General features: G+C 49.3%; 1 long non-coding RNA gene across 1 annotated transcript in view; it reads left to right on the forward strand.

The window, feature by feature from the left end:
• Window positions 1-20,011, forward strand: part of LOC127579507 (uncharacterized) — a 37,778-nt gene extending 17,767 nt beyond the window's left edge. Inside the window, exons 4-5 of the long non-coding RNA XR_007957677.1 lie at window positions 3,944-4,053; window positions 19,566-20,011. This is a non-coding gene — a long non-coding RNA (uncharacterized LOC127579507). The remainder of the gene's footprint in view (window positions 1-3,943; window positions 4,054-19,565) is intronic.
• Window positions 20,012-20,077: the final 66 nt, after the last annotated feature.

Here is a 20,077-nt window from a genome sequence, read left to right on the forward strand (position 1 = left end):
AACGAATGTACACACACACACACACACACACACACACACACACACACACACACACACACACACACAGGAGATCACAAAAGTAAGGGAAATCACAATGAGGGTGAGACACACACACACGCAATAAACAAGTTACAACCTATCAAGGGATAAACACTTCAATGCCTGACCTTGACCTAGACAAACATTGGCTCTAACACTCCCTGGAATCTGACTAAGACACTCCCAAACACTGTAGTGGTGCACACTCTTACCAATGGTCTCTGCAGCATTGTTTCAGTATTCCTGTGCAGTCGAGAGAGTGAGCCAGAAATGTGCAGCATTCTTTATAGTGTTGGATGTCTGGGTGGAGTGAGACCAGATAATTTAGAAAGGCCAATAGTTTACGGGTCAAGGACAAAGGTGTTTACCAAGGCCAATGGTCAGGCAGGCCCAGGAACAAATGTGCTCTCCAAGGCCAATCCCTATGTTTACACTTGATGGGTGGGGTGGAGCCAAACCTTGATTGACATTGGTGTCACTTCCAATCTGATAAGCAATGCTCTCGTCCGAACAGAGGGGTCAGTGTTTTAATGTCCCATGTGCTTTCCTACTACAGGCTCCAAGGCATATTTTTGGTCCAGTATTTTCAATTGATTAGCTAAATCAGTTCACTGTCTGTTAGGTTTTTTCTGAATGTTTACCGTACAAGAGATAATTTGTCCTCCAATAAAGGCTTTAAACACATCCCATATAATAAGACAGGAAGTCTCTCCTGGCGTATTCTCTTTAAACAAAAGAATAATTTGTTTCTCCAAAAATTTTAAGAAGTCTTCATCAGATAACAAAGCTAAGTTAAAATGGCAAAATAGATGTATTTGAGGGAGTCCGGGGAGGTTTAAACATAAAAACACAAGAGCACGATTTGAAAGTGGAATCTCTTTATATTCACTGGATCAAACTGATGGAATCATTTGACTATCAATAAAAAAAGTCAATCCTGGAATATGTATGGTGAACATGAGAAAAAAACGAATATTCCCTATCTTCTGGATGTAAAAAATGCCAAACATCAGTAATGACAAATTTCATTAAAAGCGATTGACGAAATAAAGCTGATGTATTAAGAGCTTCTGGTTTAGTACATGACCTATTTAATCTTGAATCTAACCAAAAATTCAAGTCTCCTTCTAAAATCAGAGAATAAAGATTCAAATCTGGCAAGAGTGCAAGAAATCATTCAAATAATCCTGGGTCATCCATATTTGGGGCATAAATATTGGCAAATACCATTAATCTAGTATCTAATTGACCTGATACCAAACAAAACGTCCATGAGTATCAGTTATTACCTTGTGTTGTACAAATGAAACTGTATTATCTACAACAATTGAGACCACCCCCCCCCCCCCCCATAGATTTAGCTCGGAAAGAGGAATGAAACTGCAGCCCTTTCCCTGAACTGAAAAAGCGTGAAATATCACAAGTATGTATATGAGTTTCTTGTAAAAAGATAATAGGGACCTTGAATTTTTTAATGTAGGGAAAAGTCTTATTTCATTTCACAGGGTGATTTAATCCTTTCATGCTAAAACTATGTAAATTAATAATTTGATCCATTTTAATATTGTTTAAATGCAATTAAAAAGTAAGGATAATAAAACTAACTCCACTGGAATGTAGATTCAAACCAAACAGTGAACTTCCAGATAAGGTAACCAAGCAACAGACCTGGCTGAGAGCCTAAAGCAGATTCCGAAGAGAGAACCTATCCCCCCTCCCTCCACCCAAAGACAGAAAGCTGACCAATAAACAGCTGGCAGCTAATCCTACAGACAGCGTATTAACCCAAGCAGTCCTGCTCCCTATGTTTCAAGGTTAGGTAATTCAAACCCAGTCAAAAGAGTAAACTGAAAAAAGCACAATTTCGAACTTATAAAATAACAAGTATCCTTATTAAGTCTTGTTAATAAAAAACCTCAAAAGAATATATGTAAAGTAACATATCAAAAAAGATCAAAAATCAAAAGACTGAGACATTCAAGGTATTAGTCAGGGGCTACCAAGAGTAAAAACGATAAATGTTCATGCAGAAAAGTACAGAGTCAATTAATCCTCAGCTTCCCGAAAATCATGAGCCTCTTCAGACAAATGAAACTACTTCTGTGAGCCATTTTTCAGAATAATTCTAAGCCTTGCAGGGGAATGAAGAGAAGGCTTGAAGCCCTTGTTATAAAGTTCTGACATGACCTTTTTAAATTTAAAATGTTCATTCATAACCTCGGGTGAGAAATCTTCAACAATTCTGATCTTGTAATCTTGGTAATTAATCATTCCTCTTCAGGAGTCGTGAATTAGAAGCTCTTTAATTTGAAAGTCATGCAGACAGATAATCACTGACCTGGGTCTGTCTTCCATAGGAGGTTTGTACAGCGGTGATCTGTGTGCTCGATCAACCTTAGGCAGAGATTTTAAAGTAGTAGGAAATAGTTGAGCCGAAAGGTTTGTAAAGAATTCCGTAGGCTGGTTACCTTCACCCAATTTAAGACCCAGAATACATAAATCGTTTCTTCTACTTCTGTTATCTAAATAGATAAGCTTCTGCATTAATTTCTCATTGAATTTGATTGCTTTTTACAAAGCTTTACTAAGTCATCCATTTTCCCATCCAAAATTGAAAGAGTCGCTTCATTCACTGCAATTCGTTCGTCATGATCATGTAAGGTTTTTGAATAGAGTCCAACTTGGAATTAAGCTGCTGAAATTGCTGTTGAAATTGTTTGGAATAATCATCTATATGCTTACCAAGCAATTGTAAAATAGATTCCAAAGATGCAGGACGGTCATCTTCCTTGGTAGTTTTAGTTCCTTTGGCACCCCTTGAAGTGATAGTGGAGTAATATCACAGTTGGAAAAAGGATTTCAAACCAGGTTGAAAAAGCTAGATAAAGTAGGAGCAATGGCAAATAGTTGTTACTCCATTAACGACCAGCAGGCTTCTCCCGAGGGATTGTGTGTGTGTGTGAAGAGATTTATATTTATCATTAGGCACAGTGAGTGGATGGAACTGTGTCAATGCAATAAATTATGGTTGGTGTATAAATCTATATACTGAGAGTGAGGTGATGTCAGGTACATTCTGTATGGTGTTTTTCAGCAGGGTGCTGTACATTGAAAAAGCAGCAAACAGTGAGGGACAGTGTGTGTGCACATCTCTGTCTGTTTAGTGAGGTGCTGTGAATGTGTAGATCTGTGTCTGTAGTGTGAGGTACTGTGGGTGCGTACATTCATGTCCGTACAGTGAGGTACTGTAGTTGTGTACATCTGTGTTTGCACAGTGAGGTAATCCCTGCGTGTTTGTACCTACCATGAGTACTGTGTGTATACTTCTCTGTCTGCTCAGCAAGGTCCTGTGTGCGTATCCATTTGTGTCTACACATTGAGGTGTTGTGGGTGAAAAGGCCTGTGTCCCTGCAATATTATTGTGCAGGTGTACACAGCTGTTTCATTGCAGTGAAGTACTGTGTGTGAAAAGAGATGTGTTGGTACAGTGACCTCCAGTAGATGTACAGAGCTGTGACCTAAGAGGGAGTTGCAGGGGGTGAATGGAAATACGTCCTTACAGTCATGTACCGTGGGCTTATAGAGCTGTGCCTGTACAGTGAGTGAGTGTGGGTGTATCGAGCTTGTTCTTGCCATGAGTTACTGTGCCTGTACACAACTGTGACCTTACAGTGAAGTGATATGTGTGTATTCAGCTTCACCCTAACAGTAAGTTACTTCAGGTGGATAGTATTCGACAAAACACTACAATTTTTATTGTGTGTGGTCAAATTTCTGATATTAAATCCAGTGTTCAGTTTAAGGCCCCAGTGCACAGTAACTGGCTCCATCAGAAATTGTGCCTGTCTCTGACAGTGCTGAAAAATATTAATCTGATGAAAATTAACTCCAATTTATTTTTCAGTGGTGTGCATCTCTCTGGGAACAAAAGACAACATCAAACACCCTTCCCTGAAGGTCTGCACAACAACACTGAAAAATGCATTCACTGATGCCACAACTGCAGAAACCCAGGTTGGCATTCCTTTTACTTCTGTTGAAGCAAATAGTGTTACAAACTCTGCTTTTGATACAAAGTGTAAACCACATGTGGCATTGACATCACTGTGACACTGGGGCAGGAGAGGGGTATGAATGTACAAGAGCCTCATGGAGCTGTGAACAAGCACAACTTCACCACCGGCAGGAATAAACTGATGACCCCCACCTGACCAGTGGTCTATAAACTGTACCATTGGTGGTGAAATTGGACACAATACACTAGGCCCCTTTGTGTCCTTTGTTACTGCGGGGGAAGAGGCAAGTGTCCTTGCAGTGAAGTGCTCAGTGAGGAGAGAATCATGTCCTTGCAGTGGGTTACTATGGGTGGATTGATCTGGGTCCTTGGAGCGAGGAGTATTGATTGCTATGTTATGTTACAGTATAGTACCACAAGCCTGTACTAGTCTTTCTGCAAATTGTGCAGTGTTGGGGAAGTACAGTATTAGGGGTTTATTGGTCTGTCCCCTTACAGTACAGTGTTGGGGGAGTACTGGTCCGAACCCTTACAGTACAGTTTTGGAGATGGACTGGTCTGTTCTCTTACAGTACAGTGTTGGGGTGAACTGGTTTGTCCCCTTACAGTACAGTGTTGGGGGTGTACTGTTCTGTCACATTACAGCACAGTGTTGGGGATGTAATAGTCTGTACCATCACACTCCAGTGTCGGGGAATACTGGTCTGTTCCCATACAGTAGAGATTTGCAAATGTGCTGGTCTGTCCCCTTAAAGTACAGTTCTGGGGATGAACTGGTCTGTCCCTTTATAATACAGTGTTGCACGTGTACTGGTCAGTCCCCTTTCAGTACAGCTTCAGATGTCCTTGTCTGTGCCCTTACATGCAGTGTTGAGGATGTACTGGTCTGTCCCTTTACAGTACAGTGTTGGGGGTGTAGTGGACTGTCCCCTTGCAGTACACTGTTGGAAGTTTACTGGTCTGTCCCTTTACAGTACAGTGTTGGGGTGTACTGGTCTGTCCCCTTACAGTACACTTTTGTGGATATAGTGGTCTGTCCCCTTATAGTACAGTATTGGGGTGTACTGGTCTGTCCCCTTACAGTACACTGTTGGGTGTGTACTGGTCTGTCCCCTTACAGTACAGAGTTGGGGGTGTACTGGTCTGTCCCATTACAGTACAGAGTTGGGGGTGTACTGGTCTGTCCCCTTACAGTACAGGGTTGGGGGTGTACTGATCTGTCCCCTTACAGTACAGTTTTGGGGGTGTTCTGTTCTGGCCCCTTACATACAGTGTTGGGGGTGTACTGTTCTGGCCCCTTACATAGAATGTTGGGGGTGTACTGGTCTGTCCCCTTACAGTATACTTTTTTGTTTGTACAGGTCTGTCCTCTCACAGTGCAGTGCTGGGGTTTACAGGTCTGTCCCCTTACAGTAGTGTTGAATTTTTTGCTCTGTCCCCTTGCTGTACAGTGTTGGGGGTGTACTGGTCTGTCCCCTTGCAGTATACTTTTCTGTTTGTACAGGTGTCTCCCCTTGCAGTGCAGTGGTGATGTGTACTGGTCTGTCGCCTTACAATACAGTGTTGGAGTGTCCTGGTCTGTCCCCATTCAGTACCTTTTTTGTGCTGTACTCGTCTGTCCCTCCATACTACAGTGTTGGGGTGTACTGGTATGTCCCCTTACAGTACAATGCTGGGGGTATAGTGCTCTGTAACCTTGCTGTCCAATGCTGAACCCTCAATCTCCTTTTTTGTCTGTGCTTCCCAGACAGCATTGTCTGTTCCATTTTCCTGTTTTCTGACAGGACCGTGTGGCAGTTGTACTACCCTGACTCGGTACTGTGTGCTGTACCAGATTGATGCTTTCCGTGCACTGCTGGGGATGTCCTGTTGTGTCTGCTCAAAGTGCACTGCTGGGGATGGACTGATCATTGTCCATTTGGTCCTATGCTTGGTCGCCACTGCTCTGTCTTCTGATGATGCAATGTTGGACTTTACCTGGTCGATGTACCTGCTGTACAGTGTGGAGTATTAGACTGACCTGTCTCCCGCACTATATTCCCCAGGTGTACTGGTCTCTGCTTCCAGTACAATGAGTGCCCATTGTGGGGGGATCAGATGCTGTTGCTTCCACACACAGAGCATCACAGAGTTCCAGTTCTGAGCTGCTGATCTGTCACTGATCCATCTGATGTATCGGTTCTCAGTGACAGGACCCACCATAGTCCCAGTGTTGGGCGGTACCGAGGTCTCGGCTGTTGACACCCCACCACTGTCACCATGGACACCTGCAGCTGTGACCAGTGGTGCAAGGAGCAGGACAAGTCAGTGACCTCCCACACCCCCACGTTAGTTGTTCCATCAGCTCTAGAGCCGGGTCTGACAGATACACCCTTCAGTAGTGGACCGGCTCGGTCACTGGTGAGACTGCCAGCTCTCTGCATAGAGGGTGAAATCCTCCCCCCACAGTGCACCTGGTGTCCGTGCTCCACCCAGTGCTTCCCCCAAGTGTTGTTCAACATGGAAATGTAACCCGTGTCCCATCACTGTGGAGGGCAGCCATGGGCTGAGGCAGAACGGGGGCACTTTGGGCCACAATCTCGGATACTTCCTGATGCCTGGACAACACTGAGGGCTTCCAGGAATGTGACTCCTTACCCATTCCCCCATTCAGTGGGCACTGGAAGGACAACCTGCTGGGGGGAACTGCCTTTCAGAGGAGAGCAACAGCAGCCAGGCCTGTGGCACAATGACTGTTTCTGGTGTACAGCAGGGGAGGGTGGAGGCAAGGGGAGCTGTAGTGATAGGAGACCCCACAGTGAGGGGGACAGACAGGAGACTCTGTGGCCGGGAATGAGGCTCCAGGATGGTGAGTTGTCCCCTGGGTGCCAAGGTCAAGGACGTCCCCCAGTGGTTCCAGAACATTCTCAAGGGGGAGGGTGAGCAGCCAGAGGTCGTTGTGCACATTGGGGCCAACAACACGGGGAGGAAAAGGGATGGGGTCCTGCAGAGTGAATATGGGGAGCTCGGCATAAGGTTCAGAAGCAGGAGCTGAAGAGCTGTAATCTCTGGATCACTGCCGGTGCCACCTGCTGGTGAGGGGAGGAACAGGAGCACAGGGGCAGGTGAGTGTGTGGCTGACGAGCTGTTGCAGGAGGGAAGGGGTCAGCTTCTTGGACCATTGGGATCTCTCCTGGGGCAGAGGTGACCTGTACAAGAGGGATGGGCTGCACCAGAACTGGAGGGGGATCAATCATCTGGCAGAGGGATTTGCTGGTGCTGCTCATCAGGGTTTCAACTGGTCTTGTCCGGGGATGGGATCCAAAGTGTGAATGTAGCAGATGGGAAGGATGAAGTAAATCTGGAGGTTGCAGTGAGCGAGACAAAGGGACAGGACAGGCAGGGGCAAGGCAGGGAGTGAGGAGGGTCTGATGGCCTAAACTGTGTTGATGTTAATGACGGGTCGGGCAAGTGAACCCAGGGCATGTGTAGGCACATGGGATTATTGTGTTATCGCTGTTACAGGGCGGGGCAGGCAGCTCAATGTGCCGGGATGCTTGGGGTATGAGAGAGGTGGAGGGAAGTTGCAGTTTTGATCAGGAGAACATCACAGCGGTCCTTGGAAAGGATAATCCAGAAAGTCCAGCGAAGCAAAATGCGTCGAACATAGAAATCAGAATAGTGTGCTCACTTTGATGGGATGATGAGATATCCACTCCCTGCCCACCTCCACCCCCTCCTCCTGCCAATAGCCAGCAGGATCTTGAGTAGGGATGTGCAGGGTTATCGCAGATAGCTGTCGGAATAATAGGCAGTGACAGTAATACACAAAACGTGCTGGAGGAACTCAGCAGGTCAGGCAGCATCTGTGGAGGGAAATGAACAGGTTTACGTCGGTGATTATAAACTTCCCTAATACTGAGTGGGACGGCTGCAGTGTGAAGGGATGAGATGGGGCAACATATGTTGAATTGGTCCAGGGAAGGATTTTTAAGCAATGTGAAGTTGTTCCTCCCATAGAGGGGCAACACACAACCTCCTCCTGGGACATAAAGCTGGGCAGTGACTGACGTGTCAGTGGGGGTGCACTGTGGGGCCAGTTACCATAATCCCATTATATTTTAAATAGCAATGGGAAAAGATAGGGCTAGTCCATGAATTAAAATTTGGGAGAGGCAAAAATTGATGTCATGAGACAGAAACTTGCAAGGTTGATTGGGAGAGTCTGTTAACAGGTCAAAGGATTTCCAGCAAGTGGGAGTCTTTAAAGGTGGGAGAGGAAACTCAGTGCCAAAGTCTTCCTGTTAGAGTGAACGGCATGGCTGGCAGGGTGAGGGAAGGGAATTAGATTCATGATGGATGTTGAGGATCTGGTCAGCAAACACAAGTAGGCACACGTCAGGTTTAGACGCCCAGATGAAGTACATCCCTGGAGGAGGATAAGAAATGTAGGAGTATCCTTAAAAGGGAAGTTATAAAAGCAAAGAGAGGACATGAGACATCCCTGGCCAATAATGTAACGGGGAGTCCTGAAGGATTCTGTGAGTATATTCATAGCAAATGGGCAACATGGGAGGGAATAGGTCCCTGTAGGCACTGGTGTTGTTGTCTATATGTGGAGCCACAGGACATGAGTGAGTTTTTACATGGACACTGGACATCTTTATTTACTGCAGAGAAAGACATGGGAGTTGGTGAGGAGATTGAAGGGGACAGTGATAGCCTGAAACACACTGACAAAATGAAAGTGAAGGTTCAGATGACCTGGAGAAACCCTGGTGTCTCTATATGAGGATGTTGTGGCAAGTAGGTGAGGACATTGCTGGTGCTCTGGCAGAGAATGTTGTATCATCTTTAACCATCAGTGAAGTACTGGAAGACAGGAGGGTGGATAATGCTGTGCTTTATTGAAGAAGGCTGCAAGGACAAGCCAGAGAACTACAGGGTGGTGAGCCTCACATCAGTGGTGGGAATGTTACTGGAGGGGATTCTGAGGGACAGGATCTTCCAGCATTTGGAAAGGCAGGGACTGGTCAGGGACAGTTAAGCATTGCTTTGTCCGTGGGAAATGATGTCTCACAAATTCGACTGAGTTTTGTTTGCAGTGGTGACGAAGAAGTTTGATGAGGACAGGCTGGTAAAAGTTGTCCACATGGCTTTTGGCAAGGCCCTGAACACGTCCTTCCTGGTAGGCTGGTCTGGAAGGTGAGATCACATGGGACAGAGGGTGAGCTACTGAATGGATACAGCACTGACTTGGTGGAAGGAGGCAGTGGTGGGAGGGGATGGTTGTGTTTCAGATTGGAGGCCTGTGGCCAGTGATGTGCGGCAGGGATGGGTGCGGCTCCCCTGTTGTTTGTCATCTATATTCATGTTTGGAGCAGAATGTTGGGGGTGTGATCAGTAAGTTCACAGATGACTCCACAATTGGTGGTGTCGTGGACAGTGAGGAATATCGTCTGAAGTTACAACAGGACACTGATCAACTGGTAAAGTGGGCAAAGGAATGGCAGGTGGAATTTAACTCAGACACGTGGGAAGTGATGCATTCTTTGGGGATTTAAAGCATGCCGGGACATCCATGGTGAATGGCAGTGCCCCGGCTGCTGTTGTTGAACAGAGAGACCGAGATGTACAGGTACATAGTTCCCTGCAGGTGGCAACATAGATAGGCAGGGGTTTGAAGAAGGCACATGACATGCTTGCCTTCATCGACAGAGGCCGTCAGTGCTGGAGGTGGGACCTCATGTTCCAGTTCTGCAAGGTGTTGGTGTGAGGTGTTGTGTGAAGTTCCAGTCCGATGCTGTAGGAAGCATGTGATTAAAATGGGGAGGGTGCAGGAAAGCTTCACAAGGACATTGTCTGGATTGGAGGGTTTGGGGGATTGGATCGGCTGGGACTGTTTCCCTGGAGTGAAAGTGGCTGAGGTTGACCTTACAGAGGTTTGTAAAATTATGAGGGGCAGAGTCACTGTCTTCTCGCCAGAGTGGGGGAGTCTAAACGTAGAGGGCACAGAGTGAAGGGAAGAGGGGAAATATTCACAGGGAGTCTGAGGGGTGAGGGTTCCACACAGAGATTGGTGGGTCAATGGGTAAATGAAACGAGCTGCCAGAGGAGGTGGCAGAGGCAGATACAATGACACAGTTAAAGCAAACACATGGACAGGGACAGGGAGATGAACGTTTTCAGGGAATATGGACCAAACGCAGGGAAATGGAATTGGTGCACATGGCCACCTTGGTCAGCATGGACAAGTTGTGCCGAAGGGCTTGTTTCCATCCTGTACACTTTTATGAATGGATGAATTTATAAATCTGATGGGACCTCTAGGGGTTCATTCAGGGCTCAGAGCAGCACTGGTCAACGGCACACACAGTCCTGTCACTCTCTGGTCCACCTCACTGATTCCCAGGGCTCAGTGCACCAGGTTAAACACCTTTCACACTGGCGAGACCAGGAGCCGTCCACACAGACCTCCCCCGAGACCCTCACCCACACGCATTGTCCTCAGACAGCCCTGTGTCTGACATTCCCGACAGCCTTGTGAACGTGGCCACCTTCCCCCCTCGGGTCTCGGTACAACCAGTGGCCTGGCACGGGTACTGCAGGGACAACCACATTGGTGGGACTGGAGTCACACAGGGACCAGGCAAGGGAAGGGCGGCAGCCGTCCTTCCCTCACTGTGGGAAGTTAATCAAGTGATATGGGATTTATCAACACTGTCCTCATTTGACCTTCAACTTTGTTCCTACCTCCGTCCCCTGGTTACACATTCCCACAGTTGCAGCACTGGAATGGGTTCATTCAGTCTCAGTCACTGCAGGTCTCAGAGCCCGGTGTAGCCAGAGCAGGACACAGTCAGAAACAGTATTGGCCCCAAATAGTGAAGCCCCGGGATCCTCAGTGATCCCTTCCCTATGTGGCACAGCCCCTGTACACTTTACCCGGTGCTCTCTGCCAAAGATTACATTCTGATCTTTGGCATGTCACTTTAAGTCTGGAATTCCCACAGCAGCGCTATTCTGGGAGCAGCTGATGTAACCTGGTTGTTCAGTGAGTGTAACTAACGTGAATGATCAGGAGACTGGTCCCGCTGGAGAGTTCCCTCCTGTATAACAAGAGCTGCCGTGAACGTCTCAGCACTGGTTTGGCAGAGGGCCTGGCATATTGCATCAACAGGGGAATCACCACTTCTCTGCGAACATGGGAGCCCGGATACTTGAACAAGTCCTGGCCATTTACTATCCAGTTATGGCAGCTGTCGGTGTTCCTGGTGCGTAGTTCCACACAGGTCCTCACCCTGTTCATTTCTGTTAACTCTGTAGGTGCTGGTGATGGACCTGGGCCACATTAATGGCCTGTTACACTGCTGTATAATTCTGTGGGTGAGATCTGCTCAATCCTGCTGTTGCTTTTAATTTAACCCGGTGCCTTCATTCAAGCTGTGTTCTCAGGTAGAGTTGCCATGTTGTACTTTGACTGCTGAAGGTGTTGCAGTGTGATGTGTGAACCAGCCGCCAGTGTCTGGTCAGCAGTGACGGTGTGAGTTTACAGTGTACATTCTGGCTGTGTGGGCAGAGAGGGGGAACACACTGATGGTCCCAGTCTGTGAAATACCCCCTGAAATAACCCAGGATGGGTGTCCCTGGGTCTCCCAGCTGTTCCAGCACTGAGGGACACTAACCTGCTCTCACTGACTTCCTTTCTCTTTCAGGGACTGGAGATCAGCCGTTACTGCTCCCGCCCTGGTGTGAGACTGGCGCTGTCGCTCGGCAGCCCTGGACATGCTCGAGTTTCACTTTCATCCACTTTCTTTATTCACAGGCAGTGTGGAATATTTCCACATCCCGGGATAAATCCCCACTGGTCTGTAATAAAACCCTGAACTGCTGGCAAAGCTCAGCAGGTCAGGAGGCACCTGTGGAATGAGCAACAGTGAAGGATTCAGGTCAAAGTTGCTTAATCAGGGCTGAGAAAGGGGAGAAAGCAGGTTAGTGTGGGTGTCAGAGGAAGTGGGGGCAATGGGTGGGACACAGGGGATGTGTGGAACTGGGTGAGATGACGTTGCCGTTGAACGGAGAGTTGAGCTCCTTTGTCTGTGTGATGTGTTGCTCATGTTGTGAAGTCCACGCTGATGTTGTGAAGTTCGAATGATGTGATGAAGTTGATTGTTCGAAGTCCTCCCACTTGATGCAAATGTGATGAAAATGAATCTGTTGTGATTTACTCTGCCTCTAAACGTGTGTTCTGGATGGTGACTTGCAGTGTGCAACAGGGTGTGGGTTTCAGTTGTTTTCAAAAATTGTTTGATGGTAAATTTGTGGCCCTCATTTTCTGATGCCAATTTAACAATGGTGGTGTCCAGAAAGTCAGCTTTCTCTTTGGTTGCTATGGCTTTGACCTTGGGTGCTGGTTGTCAAAGATTTGAATGCCTACCTCTGAATCCATTTTTGAATGTGTCCGCACTCCCCAAATGTCATCTAGGTAACTGTAATGACACATTGGTCACCTGGGTCACTTCTGGAAGACCATCTCTTCCCAGACTGCCAGAGATCTGTTGACATAAACTGGAGCATAGGTCTTCCCCATTGTTGTCTCTTTGACTTGTAAGTGGCATTCGTCATTGAATTCAAAGTCATTCCTTGTCAGGACCCAGTAAGTTAGTTTGACCAAAGCTTCATCTGGTCTGTCGGTGTCAGTGTTTATTCCTTAGATATTTTTGACAGCCTTCAAGTCCCTGTCTGTTTCTATGTTTGTGTACAAGCTTCCAATGTCCATGGTAAAGAGGGTGGCATCAGGGTTCATGGACAGGGAGTTAACAATCTGTGTAAATTGGGATGTGTCTTTGATGCAGCTGGGAAGTTGCTGTATCAAAGTCTGAGATAACATTGTACAGTCTGACCTGCATTTCTATGTGTGCAGCATTTCCACAAACCACTCAAAGGAATGTAAGTTGGTGGCTACTTCACTGCTGGAAGTTACATAATGTGTGTGGATGAATTGCAGAATCCAGGATGAACTGACGTGTACATGAGGCAAAAGTCTGAGTCCATCACTATGTCCTACTTAAACGTAAATCAACTGGATAGGTATTGGTTTATTATTGTCACTTGTATCGAGTTACAGTGAAAAACTTGTATTGCATCCTGTTTGTACAGATCAATTCATTACACGGTGCAGATATATTGAGTTAGGACAGTGTGTAGTTAGTTAGTACAGGTAACAGCAATAGCAGAGCACAGAGTAAAGTGCCACAGCTACAGGGAAGTGCATTGCAGGTAAACAATATGGTGCAAGCTCACAACAAGGTAGATTGTGAGGACAAGAGTCCATCTCATCATATAAGGGAACCATGCAACAGTCTTATCACTGTGGGATAGAAGCTGTCCTTGAGCCTGCTGTATCTTCTATGGGATGGGAGAGGAGAGAAGAGAGCATGACCCAGGTGTGTGGGGTCTTTGATTATGCCGGCTGCTTCACCAAGACAAAGATAGAGGTAGACAGAATCCATGGAGGGGAGGCCAGTTTCTGTGACACACTGGGTTGTGTCCACAACTCTCTGCAGTTTCTTGCAGTCCTGGGCAGAGCAGTTGCCATACCAAGCCAGATAGGATTCTTTCTTTGGTGCATCGATAAAAGTTGGTGAGTGCCAAAGGGGACATGCAAAATTTCTTTAGCCTCCTGAGGAAGTAGAGGTGCTGGTGAACTTTCTTGGCCATGGCGTCCACGTGGTTGGACCAGGACAGGCTATTGGTGATGTTCGCTGCTGGGACCTTGAAGCTTTCAACCCTCTCGACCTCAGCACTATTGATAAAGACAGGTGCATGTATAATGCACACTTTCCTGAAGTCACTGACCAGCTCCTTTGTTTGGCTGAATCTTGAGGGAAAGTTTGTTGCCATGGCACCATGACACTGAGCTCTCTATCTCCTTCCTGTACTCGGACATCGTTATTTGAGATACGGCCCACGATGTTGGTATCATCGGCAAACTTGTAGATGGAGTTAGAGCAGAATCTGGCCACGCAGTCATGAGTGTATAGGGTGTAGAGTAGAGGGCTGAGGACGCAGCCTTGTGGGGCACCAGTGTTGAGAGTAATCGTGCTGGAGGTCCTGCTGCCTATCCTCACTGGTTGCGGTCTGTTGATCAGAACTATTGTGGATTCTGTGTCCACAGGTTTACAAAGGAGGGGGAAGGTCAGTCAAGTGTGTAAAATGCATACGGGCACTTTTCTTTCTCACAGCAGAGCGGAGATACAATGTTTGAAGTGGTTACCACACCAGTTTGGTCACAGTTTGAGCATCACGGAGAGTTGTGGTCTCCACATGACAGCAATGATACGATTTCACTGGAGGGAGGGCAGAGGAGGTGCACCCGCCTGTTATTCTGCATGGAAGTGGGAGTGATGAGGAATGACTAGAGAGAACAGACGTTTTCGTTGGAACAGGATGTGTGGAAACACTCCATTGAGTTGCTGGTAACAATTGTTGGCTGAGCTACAGGAGTAATATGACATTTACCTTGACAGACAGTGCACAGTCAGGAGGAATTTGCAGAGAGATAAGAGAGAAGGGAGGGAAATGTCATTCACACTCACCTTCAGTCCCACCTGCATCACCACTTTGCCCAGAACTACTGCTGCTTCACACTGTAGGCTTGCACTGGATGTTCAACCTGCCCGCATCCAAATGCACCGTCAACATGTGCAGACCACACAGCGCTGTCTCCCTGCTCCGTCCACTGTTCAGCTTCACTCTGCTAATACTTAACTGAATATTCTCACTGCCTTGTTCCATGGTCGTTCACCCTGCCCGGTCCCCACTGCACCTTCACCCTGCCCGTCCCCACTGCACCTTCACCCTGCCCGGTCCCCACTGCACCTGCCGCCTTTCTGGTCCCACTGCTCCTTCCCACTGCCCAGTCCCTACGGCACCTTCACCCTGCACTGTCCCCACTGCACCGTCACTCTGCCCGGTCCCCACTGCTCCTTCACCCAGCCCCGTCCAGACGGCACATTCACCCAGCCCGGTCCCCACTGCCTGTTCACCCTGCACTGTCACCACTGCACCTTAACCCTGCCCGGTCCCCACTGAACCACCCTGTCCAGTCTCCACTGTACCTTCATTGTACTCGTTTCCCACTGCAGATTCACCCTGCCCAGTTCCCACTGCACCTTCACCCTTCTTGATCCCCACTGCACCTGCCCCCTTCCTGGTCCTGACGGCACCTTCACCCAGCCCGGTCCCCACTGCCTGTTCACCCTGCACTGTCACCACTGGACGTTCACCCTGCCCGGTCCCCAGTGTACCTTCATCCTGCAGGGTCTCAACTGTAATATCACGATGCCCACTGCCCACTGAAACTTCACCATCCAGGTCCCCACTGCAACATCACCATACCCACTCCCCACTGCACCTTCACGCTGCCCAGTCCCCACTGCACATTTACACTGCCCGGACCACACTGCACCTTCACCCTGCACAGCCCCACTGCAACTTCACCCTGCCATGTCCCAACTGCACATTCGCCAAGCGCGGACCCCACTTTCCCTTCTCCCTGCCCAGTCCCCACAACACCTTCACGCTGCCCTGTCCCCACTGCACATTCACCCTTCCCGGTCTCCACTGCACCTTCACGCTGCCCTGTCCCCACTGCACATTCACCCTGTGCAGACCCCACTTCACCATCTCCCTGTCCGGTCCCCATTGCGCATTCACCCTGCCCGGTCCCCACTGCACCTTCACCCTGCCCGATCCACACTGCACCTTCACTCTGCCCGGTCCCCAATGCAAAATCACCCTGCTCAGTCGTACTGGTCCTTAACCCTGCCCAGCCCCACTGCCCATTCACCCTGCCCGGTCACCACTGCACCTTCACCCTGCTGAGTTCCCACTGAACATTCACCCTGCCCGGTCCCCACAGCACCTTCACCCTGCCCAGTTCCCACTGTATCTTCACCCGGCCCAGCCGCCACAGAACCTACATGCTTCCCAGTCCACACTACCCCTTCACCCTTCCTGAAACCCACTGCACATTTACCCTGCCCAGTCCACACTTCAACATCACCCCACCTGGTCCCCACGGCACCTTCACCCCGCCCGGTCCCCATGGCAACTTCACTGTGCACCGTCCCAAATGCACCTCCACCCTGCCCAGTCCCCACTGCACATTCTCCCAGCCTGGTCATCAATGCACCTTCACACTGCCCCGTCCCCACTGCACCTTCACACTGCCCCGTCCCCACTGAACCTTGACCCTGCTGAGTCCCTCTGCACATTCTCCCTGCCCGGTCCCTAACGTAATATCACCCTGCCCTGTCCCCACTGCACATTCACCCTGCCCAGACACCAAAGCACATTCACACTGCCCCGTTCCCACTGCAGCTTCACGCTGCCTGATTCCCACTGCCCATTCACCCTGCCCTGTCACCACCGCACTTTCACGCAGCCCAGTCCCCACTGAACCTTCAGCAGCCCGTTCCCCAATGCACTTTCAACATGAGTTTTTTACTCAGAGAGTGGTGAGTGCATGGAATAGGCTGCCGGAAATGGTGGGGTAGGCTGATACGGAAGGGTCTTTCAAGAGACTGTTAGATCAGTATATGGAGCTGAGTAAAATAGAGGGCTATGGGTAAGCCTACTAATTTCTAGGGTAGGGACATTTTTGGCACAGCTGTGTGGGCCAAAGGGCCTGAATTGTGATGTAATTGTTCTATGTTCTATGCCCTGGCCCCACTGCGCTGTCAACCTTCTCGGTCCCCACTGCAACTTCACACTCCTCTGTCCCTTTTTATTTTACAAAACATTTATTCGGTAAAAACACTACAAAAAAACAGCCAACAGCAAATACACTACACCTAGTACAGGAAGAAACATCCCGACCAAAACCAATACCCGCGCAACACTACGCCCGCAACCGCAACACACAACACTTCATACCAAAATCGCATCGGTCTCATCCACAACACACGCGATCTGCTGAGGGGCCCACCAAGGGCGGAACTCGGCCAGAGTGCCCGAGGAGACCGCGTGCTCCCGTTCCAACGACACCCGCATGTGCACATAAGCGCGGAAGACGGGCAGGCAGGCCAACCGGCCGGAACCCTTGGCCGCCCGCCGTCGCGTCCCGTGGATGGCCAGCTTGGCCAGGCCCAGCAGGAGACCCACCAGGAGATCCTCCGCATGCCCCTCTCCGCTCCGCACCGGGTGCCCATAAACCAATAGCGCCGGGCTGAAGTGTAACCAGAACTTAAGCAGCAGCCCCCGCAGGTACTCAAAGAGGGGCTGCAACCTCTCGCACTCTGCGTACGTGTGGTACACTGTCTCCTCAAGGCAGCAGAAGTGACAGGCAGCCGGGGTGTCAGTGAACTGGCTCAGGGTTGCACGGTACAGCCCGGTGCAACACCCTCCACCACAGGTCCCCAATGTACAGTGGGAGGACTCCCGCGTAGCGAGCTCTCCACCAGGGACCCGCCACCCCCCCGCCGCCTGCCAGCAAGACGGACCGCCACGGCATGTCTGGCCGGCAGAACACTCCCCTGTCCCTAATGCACCTTAACACTGACCATCCCCACTGATCCTTCATCCTGCCAAGTTCCCACTGCAACTTCACCAAGCCCTGTCCCCACTGCACCTTCACCCTGCCCAGTCCGCACTGCACCTTTACCGTGCCTGGTCCCCAATTCACCATCAGCCTGCCCAGTCCCCATGACACTATCACACTGCCCAGTCCCCACGGCAACTTCACCCTGCCCAGTCCCCATGCCACCTTCACCTTGCCCATTTCCCATGGCACCTTAACCCAGCCTGGTCCCCACTGCACCTTCTTCCAGCCAGGTCGTCAATGCACCTTCATCTTGCCCGCTCCCCACTGCACCTTCAAACTGCCCACTCCCCACATCACCTTCACACTGCCCAGTCCCCACGTCACCTTCACACTGCCCCATCCCCACTGTACTTTCACACTGCCCCCTCCCCACTGTACCTTCACCCAGCTCGGTCCCCACTTCACCTTTACACTGCCCGGTCCCTACTACACATTCACACTGCCCGGTCCCCACTGCACCCACACCCAGCCCGGTCCCCACTGCACCCACACCCAGCCCGGTCCCCACTGCACCTTCTCCCAGCCAGGTCATCAAAGCACCTTCATCCTGCCCGCTCCCCACTGCACCTTCATCCTGCCCGCTCCCCACTGCACCTTCACCCGGCCCCGTCCCCACTGCACCGTCACTCTGCTCAGAACCAACTACAAAGTCACCCTCCCCTGTCCCCATTACACCTTCACCCTGCCCGGTCACTACTGCACATTTTGCCTGCCCTGGCCCCCCTGCAGTTGATCTTCCGCACTGCCCTGGGTGGGTTTCCTTATTGCAGCTTTCCCTGTGATTGTGCTCTGCCCTGTCTGTCATGTCTCTTTACAGCTCCAGTACCCTCAACAATTGTAGCTTCATCATGGTTGCTTCTGACCTGTGAGTCCGTAGCCGACTCTCATTCTCTCTTTTCAGAACAGAGTCAAACACCCGAAATGTGGGGCAGTAGGAAATGTATCTTTTTTCTCTTCACTATATCTGTCAGTTTGTATTGTCATGAAGCACAGCAGTGGGATATGTTGTGCTCTTTCCTCCATCTGACCCTCAGCCCTTAATGCAATCGGTGACATATGATGACGCTCATCTCCTGAGCAAAGGGCACCAGCACTGGGTTTGGTGTCCTGATTCACTGCTGGTCCCAAGAGCAGCTGATCAGTGCGGTGAAGAGTTTGAAGAGTCCCTGAAAGTGCAGTTGGACTGGCCATGAGAAAGTCCATTTGAAACTGTGTAGTTTGATGTCGCAGTTGGGTTGGGGAAGTGTGAATGTCCTGTGAACAGTCTTGTGAAATTCTTCAAACCATTGAAGGGATTTCAAATGGAACCGCACAGGGAACCGGTTGTCGGCACAGTTATTGCCTCAGTTACGGTTCCTGCCCTCCACAAACTTGGTTTGCTGATTCGAGCATTTCGTTCTTTGCCCCCAGCTGTCTGTTCTCTAATAACGACATTTTATTTGTGGCATTTATTACAGTGTAGAAGCAGACCATTCAATCCATTGACTCCAAAAAGCAGAATCCCATCAGCCACTTACCCTTCTCATTTATCTCAGTGTTGCAGCTTATTCCCCCTCACATTCCCACCCCTCCGTGGTGGTCCTCTTGCCATCACCCTGCACTGTGGGGGAATTTACAGCAGCCTGTTAACACACTGAACCGTCTTTGGGATGCTGCAGGAAACCGCAGCCCTGCGAGAAAGTGAATCAGTCTTGTGGAGCAGGTGGAAACTCCACCCAGTCAGCACCCGAGGAGGGGATCGAACCTGGGTGAAGATGAGGACAAACAAACCGGAATGACGGTTTGTTTGTCCTCATCTTCCCAGGATGAATGATTGTATTCCCACTTCTCTTCCAAAAACTCCATTCTCAGTGTCAGTGGGAATTATTTCAGCAGTTATTGATGCTGGTCTCAGGGAAACATTATTTCTGATTTTCTCTCTTCCAGTGAACTTGGTGGCGATTGTGATCCTGTCCCGAGGGAAGTGCAGTCTCTCCAAATGTGTCACTCACTACCTGGTGGGAATGGCAGCGGCCGACCTCCTGGTCGTCATCACTGACTTCATAGTAAGGATCATGGGTGAAATGACCATCACCCCCGTGTGCTCCCTTAACTATGTCCTGGCATATGCAGCCACTGTGATCTCTGTCTGGTTCACCATGGGGTTCACCTTTGATCGGTTTGTGGCCATCTGTTGCCAGACACTGAGAGCAAAATATTGCACTGAGAGAACGGCATCTGTTGTGATCGGGATGGTGAGTGTGCTGAGCTGTTTAATAAACATCCCATGGTATTTTACATTGGACCCAGCACATATCATCGACAACGTAACCCGGGGGTGTATCTGGACATGGACATTCTTACATTTACCCTCATGGGCGTCATTTGAATTGTTGATGTTCACCCTTACACCTTGTCTCCCGTTCTTTTTGTTATTGCTGGTGAATTCACTGACCGCC

This window comes from Pristis pectinata, chromosome 17, assembly GCF_009764475.1.
Source record: "Pristis pectinata isolate sPriPec2 chromosome 17, sPriPec2.1.pri, whole genome shotgun sequence".
In the NCBI taxonomy this organism is placed as follows: domain Eukaryota; kingdom Metazoa; phylum Chordata; class Chondrichthyes; order Rhinopristiformes; family Pristidae; genus Pristis; species Pristis pectinata.